Source organism: Ambystoma mexicanum, chromosome 10 (assembly GCF_040938575.1).
Source record: "Ambystoma mexicanum isolate Mex_15411 chromosome 10, UKY_AmexF1_1, whole genome shotgun sequence".
NCBI lineage: Eukaryota > Metazoa > Chordata > Amphibia > Caudata > Ambystomatidae > Ambystoma > Ambystoma mexicanum.
The window spans coordinates 535,456,635-535,473,925 of NC_090932.1; the positions used below are offsets into that span (position 1 = coordinate 535,456,635).

The window sequence follows — 17,291 nt, forward strand, 5'->3', positions numbered from 1 at the left end:
GGGCCCGTTGTTAGCATGCTCCCCATTCGCATTGAGCCCTATGGGGGCTCAAATGAGCATGGGTCCGGGTTCCCTGAACGGGGAAATACCGGGCCCTCCAAGGTCGGAATGGCCCGGTATTTCCCCATTCAGGGAACCCGGGTTTGGAGGCAGCCATGCCCTTACTAAGGGCATGGCTGCCTCCAAACTCGCAATGAGGCCCAGTATGTTTATTCAACAGAGTTCACCTACGTGGTTCAAGTAATCAGGAACCTTCAAACATTTGTCCCTGTTCAAAGTCTGCCAAAATAAGGTTAGTATATAGGCTCGACCACCATTATCAGCAGAGTTTTATTCAAACTGCTCCCCAAATCTGACTCAGCACTCTCTCTTTTTTTAAACCTTTAGAACAAAAAGGACGAAGGGTTAGGAGACTCATTTATTACAAGAACATAAGTTCACTTGTCCTGATGATGGCCTTCCAAAAAAACCTTCAGGATGGGGTTTATTCCACGGTGTCAGGGGTGGAGTAGAAAGAGGCATATGGTGCACAAATGAGGCTGGAACTACAAATCCCAGCAGGCATTGGGAGGTTGTGTAGTTCATACGCGCACCAGTAACCAGCTATCAGGAAGGTGTGTAAACGCCCATCCGCCAGTGATCCGGTCATGATGATTAATGCTGGAGAGCACGGGCGGTGGCAGCGGTGATGGCAGAAGCTTAAAAGAAATACTGGCTGAGAATATGGAACGCGAGGACGCTGGAAATAATCGCTGGGTCAGGGCGGTGAGAAACTGAGGAAGAGTTTTTTCCGCGTATGTCTTTCTGGTTCGGGGCAGCCCCAGGATGCGCCCAGACAGCCAGTTAAGTGTTTCCTTGATGTGCTTGGATGTGTGATGCGGGTCTGTTCATTCCCGGATTGCGGCTGTGATTTACGAAGGCCCATACATTTATTTCGGCTGCATTTCTTTTGGGTCCGGACGTTCTCAAGAGACGTCCGGATACCCAGTTAAGTGCCTTAAAAACATTTTTTTTTTAAAAATATTTTATTGATTTTATATTTTAGAAAAACAAACAACACACAACACAATACAACTGTTAATTATTTACAGAAACCCCAAAAGAAAATACGAGAAAGGAGAAAGGAAAAAAAAAAAAAAAAAAAAAAAAAAAAAAAAAAAGGGAAAACTCCCCCCACCCCCCATCAAGCCAGAGCCGGCTCCCTTGTATCCTCAGTCGGGGCACCGTCAGGAGAAACATTGTCCGTAGGCACATCTTCAGAATTCTCAGAGTCGTCCAAGCCCTGTTGTGGGTTGGTCATAGAGGCCACCAATTGTCGCCAGGCCAGCAAGGGCCCTATCTCCTCCTCGCCCCCTCTAGTGACCGCTTCAAACCAGACCACGGATTCAGCCTCCGCCCACCTCATAATGTCCGCCCACCATAGTTCCACTCTCGGCCTGCTAGCCGATTTCCAGTTCATGGCAATCCTGCGTTTGGCCAGAACATATGCCAGGTCCCTCAGCTTGCTCAGGTGCCTAAAGTGCCTGGGCCTGGGGAAGATCCCAAGCATACATGACCAGGCAGATCCCACGTCCAACACCACTCCCCCACTTGCGAGCTTCATCTTGACCTCCTCCCAAAATCTATACACTTCCGGGCAGGCCCAAAACATATGTAGCAACCCAGCTTCCACCTCCCCACACCTGGGGCATTTTTGAGTAATCGAGCCTCCGAACCGTGCGATCCTCTGGGGAGTCAGGTAGGCCCTGTGAGTAATGTAGAACTGGAGTTGTTGGAGCCGTGCATTTCTGGACACCTTTTTATGATACCCCAGGACCCTCTTCCACTGACCCTCCGTCATGAGTTCACCCATCTCCTCTTCCCATTCATGCCTCAGTTGGGGCAACTCTTTCCCAGCCTTCGTTCTGAGGAGTTCGTATATTCGTGATATTTCATGCCCACCCTCTGAGACATCATACATAGTTTCAAGGGTGGCATCAGGATCATCTGCCAGTGCCGTCTCCGGCCATCTCTTTCTTAGACGTTTTACTAGCCTAGCATGGGTGATGTACTGGCCTCTGTGCACCCCCGTCTCATCCTGCAACTTTTGAAAGTCCAGCTCCTCCCCCTCTCTCCATATGTCCCCAAGCGTGGCCAGGCCCACCGGCTCCCAATGCCTGCGGACAGAGTGAAACAGTTGGGTGTCGTTTTCGCACAGGGCCACCAGCGGGACCTGCCAAGATAGTGGTTCTGACTCCCCCATCAATTTCCATGTTCTGTGCCAGACCTCCCATCCCAACCTCAATAGCCACCCTCTTCCCGTCAGTTTATTCCTTTGTAGCCACACCACCTCTCTCAGGAAATATGGGGCCGCATCATCACGCAGCAACCTAGATTCCGCCGAATCTTCATCAGACAACCACCTGGCCACATACAACAGTTGTCCCACCAGATAATATAGTTCGAAGTTGGGCAAGCCTATACCCCCCTTCTCGTACGGGTTCTGAAGCTTCCACAGGGCCACCCTATTCCTGGAGTTACCCCACACGAAGCCCCTACACATACTATGAAGTCGTACAAATAGGCTTTTAGGGATCAAATACGGGACGTTCACGAAGAAGTGCAGGAGTCTGGGAAGGACCACCATTTTCAGCAAAGCCACCCTCCCCGTCATGGACAGGGGCAATCTGGACCAGAATGTCATGCTGTTCTTGACCCCCTCTATGGCATTCTCTGTGTTATGCTTGTGCACCGCCTCAGTCCGGTGGTAAATATTTACCCCCAGGTACCTAAACGTGTCGGTCCGCCATGGTATTGGCAACACAGGCAGCCTCTCCAACGGGACGTCCCTGTACCCGCCCAAAGGGAACAGGCTAGACTTCCTGGAGTTCACTGATATGCCCGAGAGGACAGCGTAATGATCCAGTACTTCCAGTACGTACTGCAGGTTCTCCTCCGGGTAGCGGAGGTACAACAGCATATCGTCCGCATAGAGAGATGTTAAGTGGCTGCCGCTGGCAGTGTTAATGCCCACCTCACCGTATTGTTGCCGCAGGCATATCGCCAGCGGTTCCAGCGCAAGTATATATAACATGGGTGACCAAGGGCATCCCTGCCTGGTCCCCCTGCTAAGCTGCCAGGCATCCGAGACTGTGGCCCCAGTCTTGACCCTAGCCACCGGGCTGCTATATAACAACTGGACCCATCTGATATAACCAGCGCCCACGCCGTATCCCTGCAGGGCCCCTTTCAGCCAAGGCCATCTCACTGAATCGAAGGCCTTGACCGCATCCAGCGACACTACCGCCATCTCGCCCGTGTCATCCTTAGTATGGTCGATAACATGGTGCAGCCTCCTATGGTTATCACTGATATTCCTGCCTGGGACATATCCCGTTTGATCCGGGTGGATCAGCTTGCCAATCACTTTCTTCAACCTGTTGGCCAGCACTGCAGTGAGTATTTTGCTGTCCTGGTTTAGCAAGGACAGAGGTCTATAAGATCCACACTCAACAGCCGGCTTGCCTGGTTTCAGTAATGGGACAATCATGGCCTCACGGAGGGACAACGGGAGTTCTCCCTGTTCGTAACTCCAGCTCCTGCACGTACACCTTGTAAAACTCACCAGGCAGGCCATCCGCCCCAGGTGCCTTGCACGTGGGGAGGCCCCGGATCACCACCTCCAGCTCATCAGAAGTGATAGGGGCGTCCAGTTCCTCCCGCTCCAGGTCGTCTAGGGTGGGCAGACCAATGTCTTCCAGTGTGTTCAGGATGTCCTGGCTCCTGTCCTCCCCAGTGTCCTCATACAAACGTCTGTAGAACCTGAGGAATTCCTCGTTCACCCCATCCTGAGTGTTGCGAAGACCACCGTCCTCACCACGGATCTCATGGATAACCACTCGGGGGGACGGACTCTTGTACAGCCAGGCCAACAATCTGCCTGGCTTGTCGCCCCCCGCGTGCAGCCTCTCTGTGTATTTCCTATGGTTCAGTCTACATAGTCGGTCCCAAAGAGCGCTGCATGCCACCTGAAGGTCTCTCATCCTAGTCTTGTCTACCCGAGTGGCATTCTCAAGACGAGCCAGGCTCTCCAGTTCCCTTTCGGTGTCCTGAAGCTCCCTCTCGATACCCCCTTGAAGTCCCTTGGATTTAGAGATCGCCACTCCGCGCACCACTACCTTAAAGGCCTCCCACAGAGTTCCCGTAGAACGCACACTACCCGTGTTTATCTCGAAATATTCCCCGATGGCAACCCTCAGGTCCTCTCGGAAACCCTCATCCTGCAGTGCTTCCGCCCGGAGTCTCCATGTTGGGACCCGAGGCCTAGGGGGTTGGTGTCGCCACTCTACCACCAGGGGCGAATGGTCCCACAATACTCGAGCTTTGTATTCCGCCTCCACTATTTCGCCCGCTATCTCGGCAGTTCCAAACACATAATCCAATCTCGTATATGAGTCGTATGGCGCCGCATAATGCGAATACTGCCTCTCCGTGGGGTGGAGTCTCCTCCACACATCCACCAGTCTCAAGTCTCCTAGCAATGTCCCGAGCGCCTTGGCCGCCGGCGACATTTTCCCTTTGGTGTCTGCGGACCGGTCAATTTTGGGATCTAAGACACAATTGAAGTCCCCTCCCCACACCATCGCGCCCCCTACCAAGGGGCCAAGTTTGCCATAGAGGGATCTAAAGTAGGCTGCAGTATCATGATTGGGGGCATACAGGTTGAGGATGTGTACTTCCCTGTTCTCCAGGAGTCCCGTTATCGCCACCATTCTACCCTCCGGGTCCACTATCGAGTCGAGCACCCGGAACGGTACATGCGGCGCCATCCAGGTGATGACCCCTCTAGCATACGCCGAGTACGTGGCACCCACTACCTTGCCCTTCCACTTCCTCGTAACCACCTCCAATTTCTCCCTGGTGAGGTGGGTCTCTTGTAGCAGGGCTATGTCTATCTGCATCCTCTTCAGGTATAGCATGACTTTGTTTCGCTTGAGGTAACTATTGAGGCCTCGGACATTCCAGGTAACTATACGAAGACTATCTGATGCCATCGGTTTGGTCTGTATACAGCCCCGCCCTCCCCACAATACCCCCTTGGTCTAACACTCCGCCGGCTCTTCCGCCCTTGATCCCCATCCCCCCTCCCTGTTTCCCAACTACACAACACAGCAAACAACCCCTCCCATCCCAACAAAAGCCCAGCTCCATCCCTGGATCTCAGGCCCACCCGCGTCTGGTCTTATCCCGTTTACAAGGAATAGGACCCCGCGGGGCGTCGCCGATCTAACAGCGACCTCACTAACTAGATATATTACTATTGGGGACAAAGGAAGCCTCTTGGAGCTCCCAATCAAGTGACCACGGGTGGGCACGCCCCACGGGCCAGCCAGTCAGTACCACATCATACGCATCACATATCGTACAAATGACTATATTCAAGTCCCAATGTCTCGGCCCTGTTGCCCCAGGCGGCCCAGCCATAAGCTACTTATCTTCCGTAGTCTCTGCCTGGATGCCTGATTCTTGAGGACTGCCCAGCGCGTCTAGCCAGTCCATCACCTCAGTTGGTGTTTCGAAAAACAGGGATCTGCTTCTGTAGAAGACTTTCAATTTGGCCGGGTAGAGTAGCATATAGCGATGGCCAGCTTCACAAAGTCTCCTTTTCACCGCTCCGAAGTGCATCCGACTCCGCTGTACTTGTAGCGTGTAGTCAGGGTAGGCCGTAATCTTGGCCGATCCTCTGTCAATCGTTCCCCCTTTTCGAAAGAATTCAAGAATCTTTTCGCGATCACGGTAGTTCAGAATTTTCGCGATCACCGGCCGCGGGGGGGGGCCCGGGAGGCGGCCTCCTGGTTAGGGCCCTATGAGCTCTCTCAACTGCAATCCCCTGGGTCAGTACCCCGCCGGTAATCTCCTGCAAAAGCATGGATTCCACAAATTCCGTAGGGTCTGGCCCTTCAGGTAGGCCCACGATACGGATATTGTTGCGTCTGGCACGTCCCTCCGCCTGCTCCGCTCCGTCCTCCAGGTTGCCCACCCATTGCACAAGGGCGTGTAGCTCCTTTTTATGAGCAGCGCAATCTGCTGTGTTCGTGGCCGTCTCCTTCTCGATGGCCCCCGCGCGTTCCGAGACCGCCCTCACATCCAGCCTAAGCAGATTCACCTCCTCCTGGACGGCACCGATCTTGAGGTTTAAGCCTTCCTGTAGCTCTTTCATGGCGAGGCCCAGCTTGGTCTCCCATGACACTTAAGTCCGCAATCGCCGCCAGCACCTCCTGTATCGTGCCAGGTGACTCCGCGGTCGTCACGGGGGTCTCTTTGATCTTGCCTCCTTCCGCCCCTGGGGGGGACTTGGCGTAAGCCTCCATCGTGGGCTGTTTGGCCTTGGGTTTCACACCTCTCGTGGTCATAATGTTGTATGAGTCGGGCGGGGGCCCGTCCCGCCAGTCACCGAGGGGGAGTCACGCCACCCAACGTCCAAAGCCTGACCCACCACACCATGGGGCATCCAACACGCCCGGAGCACTCCGACCACCAGGCCCACGGTCCTGTCGTTACAACCACATCCCTTCGGCACTCCCGCTCGCTGGGCCACCGTGCGTCCTAGGCGGCGCTCATGTGTTTTAGTCTCCGAGCAAAGGGACGCAAAGGTCCAGCACTCGTGATCGCGACACTGACTTCATGATCCTCAGTGTTCGCAACGTGTCGCCGCCATTTTGTCTTGTCCGCCTGCTCAGGGCTCGTCCCAATCAATCACAATTATTTCGGTTTCTAAGCCTTCTGAACGTCCCAAACTTTCACAGGATGTAGTGGTGGCATTCACTCACCTGGACATCGATTTCCAACGTCGGCCGGCCCCCGTGGACGTACCCCTCCATCAGGATCAAAACAGGATCAGCGGAGCTCCTCCAGAGTGCGACCTCTTACATGGCCGTCCAAGCCACGCCCCCCTTAAAAACATTCTTATGTCAGCAGTGTGCTTTAGAGTCCTTTTAGTTAACACATTATTTCAGCACCTAGGAGGGTGTTCTGCCTGCAATATTACCACCAAGCATTTTTGGGTTCAGAACAGCAAATGTCAGAGTGTTGGGTTTGTGTGGGGTCCTGCTACCATGAGGGACTCGCGAAAGGCTTGGGCAAAAGCTCCCACACCAAGTTTATGTTTCCACTCTGTGTTACATTATGTTTTGTGTATTGTGGCTTCCGAGTGCCCCGCTAGGGCCATGTGGCAGTCCATTTCATGTCCTGACAGTTGTATGTGTATGCCATATGCTAATGCAAGGTTATGTTACATGTTCAAGAGCGGGATATTGATGTCGTGATTCATTCAATTAACTACCACAAACTTCCATGTTCTATGTAATGTGTCAGTGAGTCCAAGGAAATTAGGTTATGCTTTACAATGTCGAGTGGTTTGGTCAGGACCCAGGGTGTACGGTAGAATTTCAGAGGTATTAAGTCGGGAATTGCTAGTTTAGGTAAAACTGTGTTTTTATGTATGCATATTGCGTTTCCCTTCCTTTCCTTTGTCAGTCCATCCCCTTTCCCTATCTCAGTCTCCCCCCCCTTAGCTGCCACGTGGCTTCCTGTTTATAAACTCAGGCGCCCATGCCAACCACGGTGGGAGGGTCGATCTATTCGGCTTCTGTGGTTCGGAAGAGGGGATTGATCTCCTCCTCCTTAAGCATTATTGACACACGGATATAGGCCGAAACGCGTTGACTTAACATCCATGACAACATCCAAAGATATTTTAGTTTGAGAAACCATCTCACCTGCATTTAGTAAATTGTGAAATGCTATATTACGCAAACATTGTGAACAGATGAGAAAACACTGAATAGATAAGAGAAGATCAAATCTATTGATTACCCTGAAAGTATATGTTTGGAGATATGTCTTATTATGTGACGTGTCTTGTCTTTCGTATAAGATGTTAGAATTGAACATAAAAAAAATCACTATTTTTGTTATGTCCTTTTGAATATGAAAAGGCTGTGTGCTTTTTAAAGTGATTCAAATATGGCATAATGATTTATATGCCATAGAGTGTGGAGCTAGGTATTGTGTGAAAACAACAGGAGACAGGGGTAGTCTGTGTTTCGCCCTTTAGGATATACTAATCTTGTGCTATTATAACACAGTCCCCTCAACAACAAAAAATACAAACAGGTCTAACCAGTATAAATAATCCTCTGGATCCTTCACTAAAACCCTGCCTAAAGTCTCCTCCCAGGTGGCCAGGGAAAGGCAGATGCTTCATGATCCTGACCTTGTGGGTGGTCAGGCGATCCCATAGGATGAGATGCAGTATTTGTCTTCTGAAAAGAGGTGCCTTTCCAGGTTGCCAAAACAGGTAATCGCATATTGCCATTATAATATCCCTGACACGCATATACGATCTGTGACCCGGGGTACAAAGTCTGTTAAATCCGAGCAGACCTTGTCAGAATAAATACACTCCTTACTCCCTAAAGTATAATATAAAAATGCCTTGAATCCAATGTACTCCTCTGTAACAACTAATCCCGATAGTTCCCAGTTTTCTGAGTTTAAGGGAATTAAATCTACCCTTACAAATAGCTCAATTTTAAAAAAAAATATTTTTAAGTGGACTACAAGTCCCATAATCCTTGAAGTACTGGGACGAGGAAGAGGCATGCAGTTGTAGGAGTCAGGCAAATAAGCCTAACAGCCCACACCTGAAGGAACCTGGGAGGCATAAAAGGCCCCCTCAGGTGCAGGTAATTAGAAGGAGTGGAGTGAACTGTGACTGGAAGGCGAGCTGTAGCAGAAGGAAGAAGTCACAAGGCTGGCAAACCAAGCAGAAGTGGGAGAACAAGAGGGACGCCGGAACGTGGAGACAGCAAATTTCACCTGCTTGTTCTGAGAGAGTCCTGTTCCCCCCCCAATCTCTGCAGTGTAGAGGCTGCGCAATGGAAGATGTGCAGTAGAGAAGTCTTTTCACATGTGAGGCCGATTGCTGTGTTTGCCGGGCTGCAGAAGGGCAAAAAGTAATTATCCAGCTGTGAGTCTTAGGAGTGAAAGGAACTCCCAAACAGTGCAGCCGGACCGGAGACACATTTTCAGGAGAAAGGTGTGGGTCCTCAGCAAGCCAGAAGCAGTAGAAGTTGTGTCACAAGTAGGGAAAGCAGTGTGACCTGCAGAGCAAGTGTCTAAGAAGCCGGTGAGTGAAGCACAGTGTTCTAACACATTGCCCGAGCCTTGCCAGTAACGGTATCCAGCTCCCTGTGAACTCCTGCAAGACTTTAAGCGAGTAGAAGTTGTTTGTTGCTTCTAAAATACATTGAACAATGGAAATGTAGCACTCGCGTATAATGGTAAACTCTTTTAATCGCGTGAGAAGTTAAAGTGACTGAAATCCATTGTTCCGCTATTCAAAGACTGTTATTGCTTGAAGGGGTGGCTGCGTGTCCCCAATTAAGGAGAGCGTAGGCTGCTGGGACCATTACCGAACTAATGTTAATAACATAAGAGTTACATATTTAACTTGTGAAAACTACATCAGAAAATGGTTGTGTGTGTCCAATTGTGATTTCCTGAAGAGACCTGAACTCTACCCTCTTTCACACAGGAATACAATTTTAAATACCAATCTTTAAACACCGAAAATTATATCAAAAAGTGGTCATGTGTGCCTAATTCTGAATTTTAAAGAAAGACGGAATTCTATTCTTTATTCTAACACGGCATCCCTTTCATTTTAAGAAGTTTGAAGTGTATAACAATTGAAGAAGACAAGCATTACCCAAGCCAAGAGTCTTCCCGTATTCACACTGAAACCAACCTTTCCCAGAGTTAAGAAGCAATCTAACTGTATTGTGGATTTGATAACAGTACTGGTCTGAGATACAAGTGTGCAAGTATTACCTGAAGCTAAGAGTGGCACCAAGGCTTCTGGGTAATAAAAGGAGCTAATCTCTAGCAGAAAAGTGCAGATAAAGTTGGGGAAGGGAGACGTGCTGCTTGTAGACTATTTTGAAGTTGACACAACCTGTAGTGCCAGAGAATGTGGAAGACAGAGTGGCGAGTCTCGAAGGCAAATCCAGGTTGTAATTCTTGTGGCAGACAGACAAGAGAGGCAGAGAGGCTGCCCCTTTTGAAGATAGTTATTCAGAGGAAGAGTGCCTTGCCCATTTTCATTTGTTTAAGTACATCTTGTCTAAGCAAGTCTAAAAAGGACAAATTACTGAAGCTGTGGTAGTAGTCCAAAAGTACTGATGTTGTGGTGGTATAGCTGATTGTCAGTGGATGCAGTACTGCAGTAGTCCAAACCAAGAGGAGTACTGTGAGACAAAGGTGACTGTTACCATAGTAAATGGAGTAGAAGTGGTTAAACGTTGAAGCAGCAGTACTATTAAGTCATCCTGACAAATATACCATTGTGAAGCTAAGTAGAAGTGAAGTCGTTAAAGTTGCACTAAGAAGTAATCCTGACAAATATACCATTGTGAAGTTCAAAACTGCAAACAAGAGAATACATACTGTTAACCAAGTGACTGTATATCACTGGCGTTAGTGGATATTGCATTTCTTTTTGAACAATAGCAAGCCTTCTTGAGGAAGGTGACAAAGCATTGCAGCTTGTGTTACCATCGATGCTATTTGGAGGAAGTGGAAAGTGGATACTTCACCAAGAAGAAGGTTGCTCGTGGAACTTTGGTTAACAAACTCCATTGACTTTGAATGATCAAGAACTGATGTGGGACATTTCTGTTTTTGTTTGAACACTAACAGATCCGACTTTGAATCCTGGGGAAGGGAAATCACCCAGGACATTAGGGTATTCAGAGACTGTGAATGTTGTTTGTATGACATCACATTGCCATATATTTTCTTTGTGGATTTGTTGTTTAGTGCGAGAGCCAGTTATCCTATGTTGGAGTGTATTCCCTTAGCTTTGGTTAGGCAAGGAAATCCTCAGCAGAGTAGGGATAGGGAAGCATTTATTTTTTTTACAATATTTCATTAATAAAATGGCAAATCTTGGTAAATCATCAAGCAGTTGTCTCGCATTACTGACCCCTCACGCCAGGCCATTCAGGGCTAAAAGCAGGAGCTAAATAGCTCCCAGCTCTCCTCAATTTCGAACTCTGGCAAACAGAGATCTTTGTGTGTAAAGCAGTAGGTTTGTGTGTTTTAGATTTTGTAAAGAGCTTTTGTCTGCAGGTGAAGTCACCAATTTTAAAGGACTCTTTGATGAGGAAAAAAATGGGACTAGCAATAAAGGAAGATAAGAAATTTAGGTATACCATTATATAGATTACACTGGTTCTGTGGGAATGAGACATCTCAGAATTATGTAGTACACACGACTAATTGAAACGAGTGACGAACATAAAGGATGCAATTTTGCATCTGCTCTGGTACATTTGGAAATGATACATTTTTACATGGTTTGGTGCAAGTGAAAAATCTCCATGATACTGATGGTTTCAACGACGTGCGTTAAATTATTTTAGAATATACCAAATTGCCCCTCAAACTGTTCCGGCCGCCCTCTCTCTGTGCTACACTGCATACTCCCCCGATTTGAAACACTCCATCCAAATAATACCATTTACCTCTTCTACCCCAAGATTAGAGAATATCAGACCTCCTCTCTGCTAACCTCGACAGCCCATCAGATCCCCAGTTCTGCAGAGCCCATACAGGAAGGCCCCAGTGCTGAATACCTATCGAGGAGCATCGCCGTTTTTCGGTTGTGCCTTCTTTACCAAGGTGAATGTCTTCTGTGTCAGCCCAATTAGTTTTGATTACAGCTTCTTTTTGGTGGGACGGGTCTCAAAGATCAGAAGCCGGTCGATTTCCAGCAGAAGAGATGATGTTCGGCTACTTCCCACAAGTACAGGCATTGACTAAACGCCCAAGAAAACTAAACTGCCACTAATACTGTACCCACAGTACAACCACCGCACATTACACAGTCCCCCTACTCAAGACCTCATTCAAGTAATCCTTCAAAAATCAGACAACGTGCAGAAGCTTCTCAGCTGCCTCAACTATTAAAATCATTCTCAGTCTTACTCTGTGTTTGGAAGGAACAAATAAGAACCTCAAACAAACTTCTCCTTCGTCAACACCAAAAATTCCTCCACCAGCTATGTCTGAACTACCCACTCCTCAAACAACCAAAGGAGGCAAGAGCCCACTCTTAACTTGACAATCCTGCCCAACATGACCCACACCATCAATTGGCATCAGTGCAACTGCCTCAGCAGAAGTCAAATTGTGAGACACCGTCACTGATGGCACCTGGGCCTCATGCACATATACAGGGTACTTATACACAACACAGTGATCCCCACCACTTTTCCTACAAACACGATTTGCCTCACTGAATTACGCCTTAACATCACGTTCACCTCCACACTTCGTGCAACATTGTACTCCTCTGCAGAACTAGCTACATGACCAAACCTCTGACATTGGAAACACTGCAATGGGGGTCAGAGGGACATACTTTGCTCCCGAAACCGCTCATAACCAAGCCTCAGAAAGGGTGGCCCCTCCACAGACTGAAACGTCAACAATACAGTAGTCGAATGAACTATCCCATCGCCAAAACACTGCACTCCTACCACATAATCATCCTTACGTTCCGACATTAAAAGTTTCAAATCAGTACTGGTTGCCACCCCAAACATCACCCCCTTACCTCTAACCACACAGGCAGATGGCACAGCACACACCACACGAATCATCACCACAGTGCACAAGCACATCACTTTCTACTTTTGTACAAAATTCTTGCAGCAAACCAAAAAAAACGTACCCTAGTTAACCCCCATTTATTATATATTATAATTGTTTTTTTTATAACGCGCTTAATACCGAGAAGGTTTCTAAGTATGGACCCGGGATTCTAACCTGTGTTGTTCTGCGTCGTCTCAGTCTCGCTTCCAAGACGAGCGCGTTGCCACTGAGCTATACTACCCATGCCTCGCTTACAAACCAAGGTGAATGGACCCTCCTCTGTATGTCTTCCGCTATTTCAATGGGACACACCTTACTAAAATCCTGACCTTCCACAGCACTCGCCACCAAGACAAAAAACTCCCTATCCTTGCATCAGTCTCAAGCAGCACACCAGAACCCACGGCGTCCTCAACACAACGGCCATCAACACACGCCCCCCCGTCGGACAAAGATGCACTACCTCCTCAAGCTTCGACACTCCATACCTAGAAGGTGCCGCAATTCCACAACCAGCATCTACCACCCTGTTCACAGACCTGCCCCGAATCTCACCGTCTCCTACACTTCTTTTTTTTAAAAAGAACCAATTGCAAAACAGATCCAGAATCACTAGAACAATCCTGCTGGCATTCCCATTCAGAACACCCACTCCCCAGACCTCCAACATCCCCACACTTAGCAGCCCACTCGCCCTGTGCCCCACGACACACAATTCATGCACACAAGCCTCTATGCTGAAACTACTGGATGACAGAGTTCCATGGTTTGTTATTCAAACCCCGCCCCTAAACTGCGTAGAATTCACGCTCTACTAGGCAGCCGACGTACTAGTCATGTGATTTGAGCACTATTTCGAACGTGGACTACTTTGGTCATTGCTGCTTATATCCACCGAGCTGGTTGAAATAGTAGTCGTCTGTGGTTTGTTCAACCTTGACGCTCAACCGAATTTTTAAGAAAATACATCTTACTCGTTGAAGGAGTTCAGGAAGTGCGTCGGCCGTTCCTTCAATCGCTTTAGGTCTTCATTTACGGAGCCACGCAAAGCACCGAGTTTGGCAACTGGGTGAGTAAAGAGAGCACAATTGTGTCCGGTTGTTTCTTTCAACTAGTAATCGTTAAAAAGTAGTCACTGGGCGTATTGAGAATTGTTACTTGGGCAGGCTGCTTATGCCTACGTTTGCCTCTCGCTGTTGCAGGATGCCAGCCCTGTGTTTTCCTGATCTGGTTAAGTATGCTGAGCAATCCGCTCATACCATAATGTTAACCTCTTGTTATACACTTTGCGCGCACCACGTTTAAGCCCCTTAAATTCCCTAACTTATAAAAAAAGGTTTAGTGCGTGTAGAGATTAAAGGTTGTGTACGTTTAGTGTGTTGGGTTCTGGCTTTAGTTGTAGGCAGCTGCATTCGTTTGTGGTACTTGATGGCTTGCAGGTGAACTTTACTTTTAGGTGATGTCTCTTTAAATACAGTCCTTTTTACGATTTGGCGTGCTGTCCTTATTTCACGTGGATTATCTTTTTTAAAAAAAGATATATTTTAAGGCACACACAAGCAGCTCCTGCATTTAACATGCAGTCCTTTTTTAGTTCTTGATGGTGCCAAGCAGGCAGTTTGAGTTCTTTTTTTGGTCCAGTCACACATGCATAACTACCTAATGAGGAACTCAAATACAGGGGGTAAAATGCTGAACAGTTGTGGGCCTTTTATGATAACTGATGGTGAGACTGCCCCTGTGCAACTGATTACGAACGTGTGACATAACCTGTCCTTTCATCACTGTCTATCTTAAAGACAAGAACACGTTTTTGGAGATCTGTTACAGCATCACAACAAGCAAAAGTACAGATTAAATGTTTCATCAGTGGTTATTCAAATTAGTAGTTTTGCAATGCATTACAATTTTAATATCATTTTGTTTCAATGTCAGTTAAGTTGTGTCATGGTTTAACGTTGAACCTTCCACACATCATGCGAACAAAATAAAAAAATATAATTGTAAAAAAAAATACATCCATGAATTCCTATACATACAAGTATAACCGCAATTGCAATGTATCTAAAATACATATCCATAATTTAATCATCGCTAAAATGAGTTAAATTTGATGCCCAGTTAATAGACGCTGCCCAAGTTAATTCAGTTGTATCATGCTTACATTATATACTTACGGTGGAAATTTCGCAGCTTGAAAAATTATGTAAATAAATGTCGAGTGTGCTCTTGCATTTGAGAGTCATTCCAACACTTTTAATATTGTTTACTTTGCATCTAGAGTACTGATGTGTGATAAAAGAGAAAACACTTGTGCCAGTTAAGTGGGGGTTTCTTCTGGGCCAGGTACACACATGGATATCTACAGATTTCTGCAACCTTTATGGTATTTTTGCTTTTATGACATAACTCTCAACCTTTTTTGTCCTCCGGGTGGGTGAACGCTACCTATTTATTTTATATTTTGGGTGTGTGAGAGCCCATTGAAATATAGGGGAGCATTTGGGGCTTTGGCAGGCGAGTGGACTGATTTCACTGTGGGTGACGCCACCAAAAGCGCGTGACTTGATGTGTTTATGCAGTCAACAAAAATAATACAGCTCAGTTGTATAATAACATCTTATTTCCAAAGCTGTTAAGCTACTGGCGCTCACTTGAAGTGAAGTTTTATTCCTTGTCCGGGTATCCTCTAGAGTCCAGTGGTGGTGTTCTTCAGGTGGGTGGAAGAAGCCCAAGGAGATATTTCATTAGACTTTGCTCACTGATTGGACCACTCATTGGGAGACCAAGATCACTGCAGTGAAAAACCCTGTTTCTACCATTGTGGTTACTCCCTTGGGCATCCATCCTCTTCAGCATCTGGCTCCTAGATCAAAAAACAGTGATCTGGAAGTGCTACCTGCCCCCTAGCAGTGTCCATGCCGCTGCTGGCCCCAAGGGCTACTGCCGCTCCCATCGACCAGGCCTCGATTATGAATCTTGTGTTGTGGGGTACGAGGAGGAAGGGCAGTAGGCATTTCTGTATCTTTTTTTTTTTTTTTTTTTCCTTTTTGTGTGACTCGGCTTGTGCTGGGCTCTTTGAGCCAGCCCAGACCACTGTGGCCCAGCACTAATGCTTGAATGATTATCAATAGCTAGATTCATATAGGCAGGTACAAATTAGCTTTTTGGATACATATAATATTGGTCTACATGGTAAAGCGGGAAACCCCAACTACTGAAACTGTCTTCTTTTAAATAAATGTCACCCCTCCGCCCCTTGACCTGAATTGTAGGGGTGCAATTGTATAAATGGGAGCATTAAATTGCTGTCCCATTTCCATGACTGTAGCAAAACAAAAGGGTGATGGCTGTAAGGTTTAGAATAAATGTTAACCTCTGGCATTCATAGCTTCCAATCACTTTTGTGGTCACATCTGCATGCGCTAATATTCAAACATAAAAATATCTCAACAATGTGTCTCAATATTGTCACACGCTCCGCAACAATGAATATTCTTAGACTACCACTGTGATACCTTTTTAGGCAATGACTTTATTTCATGTAACTTCCATTGTGCGTCAATCAACGTTTGCAAGGCTAACTTGCAGAGCCCACGCCAGTTTATCATCAATGTTCTTCCCAACACAATTTCTCATAGTCCACAAACTCTCAATACCTCTGGACGTAGTGACAGAAACATTACCTTATACATTTGAGATATTACACCTTTAGCCCTTTTGAAAAGATTCTCCTATAAGGTGTGTTGGTAAAGTCTCTTTAAAATGTTCTACCCTGTTTTTTTAGAAATATTTTTTTTTATTTTTTTGTCTGCCAGTGTAAACAAGTACAGCTTGGGTTTGCCCCGTCTGGAAACAATACAAGAAAACGGATCGAGAGTCCAACACAGAGATTTTTAAAGTTTGCACTTCTGCAAAACCACATTTAATCACTTAAGTGGAAGAGACATGGTAGCCAAGTCATCGTAAGCCTCTCTGAGTGACAATGAAAACGGTTACATTTTTATACCTTAATTTCCAGACGTTACATGCAAAACTGCAGACATCGCGTGGTCACTTAATCATGCTAACTCTTCACAAATATTCTGTGTCAAGGTTTTATATATGGAAATATACAATACACTTCAGCAGCAGTGTATCGCAAGTTCATGATTAATTCTTTACATGGTTCAAAATAGCTTGTGCTTCTAAGTTCAGCTTTCTAAAACCACAAGCAAGCTTCCTTTGTGAAAAGGGAATTCTGCGTGAGGCGTTTTATTTATGTATTACACTTAGTCCTTGCATTTGCAATTACTTAAGGTAACATCTTGACAAAGTTCCCCAAGCAGAATCACATCTGCAATGATCTAATGTACAGACTAGCACTTCCAAAGTTCATGTCTTTTTAATTTTTCATTTAGCCAAGCAAGCAAGTTTTGTGCATCGTGTGCACGCTAAATCCATTGTAAGTAAGGCCAAGTCATTTTAGTTAGAAAAAGCATTCAATGGCTTTAGTGGCTTATATTGTAAGAACTAATGGCATTTAATACAGATCAGTTTTCCACCCAAGTACTTCTTTTGGCTGTAGCTCAGACAATTCTGAAAGTAGGCCT

General features: G+C 46.8%; 1 protein-coding gene across 4 annotated transcripts in view; it reads left to right on the plus strand.

Moving 5' to 3' along the window:
- The window catches only part of SEPTIN2 (septin 2), a 1,372,599-nt gene that overhangs the window by 249,273 nt on the left and 1,106,035 nt on the right, over nucleotides 1–17,291 (plus strand). For 2 of the 4 annotated variants that reach the window (XM_069618111.1, XM_069618108.1), the window contains exon 1: nucleotides 13,529–13,768. The exons of 1 other annotated variant lie outside the window; for it this stretch is intronic. The gene's annotated coding sequence lies outside the window, so the exon portion shown is untranslated. Of the gene's footprint in view, nucleotides 1–13,510; nucleotides 13,769–17,291 lie in introns of those variants that run through there. One more of the 4 variants, XM_069618109.1, reaches the window with a different exon arrangement.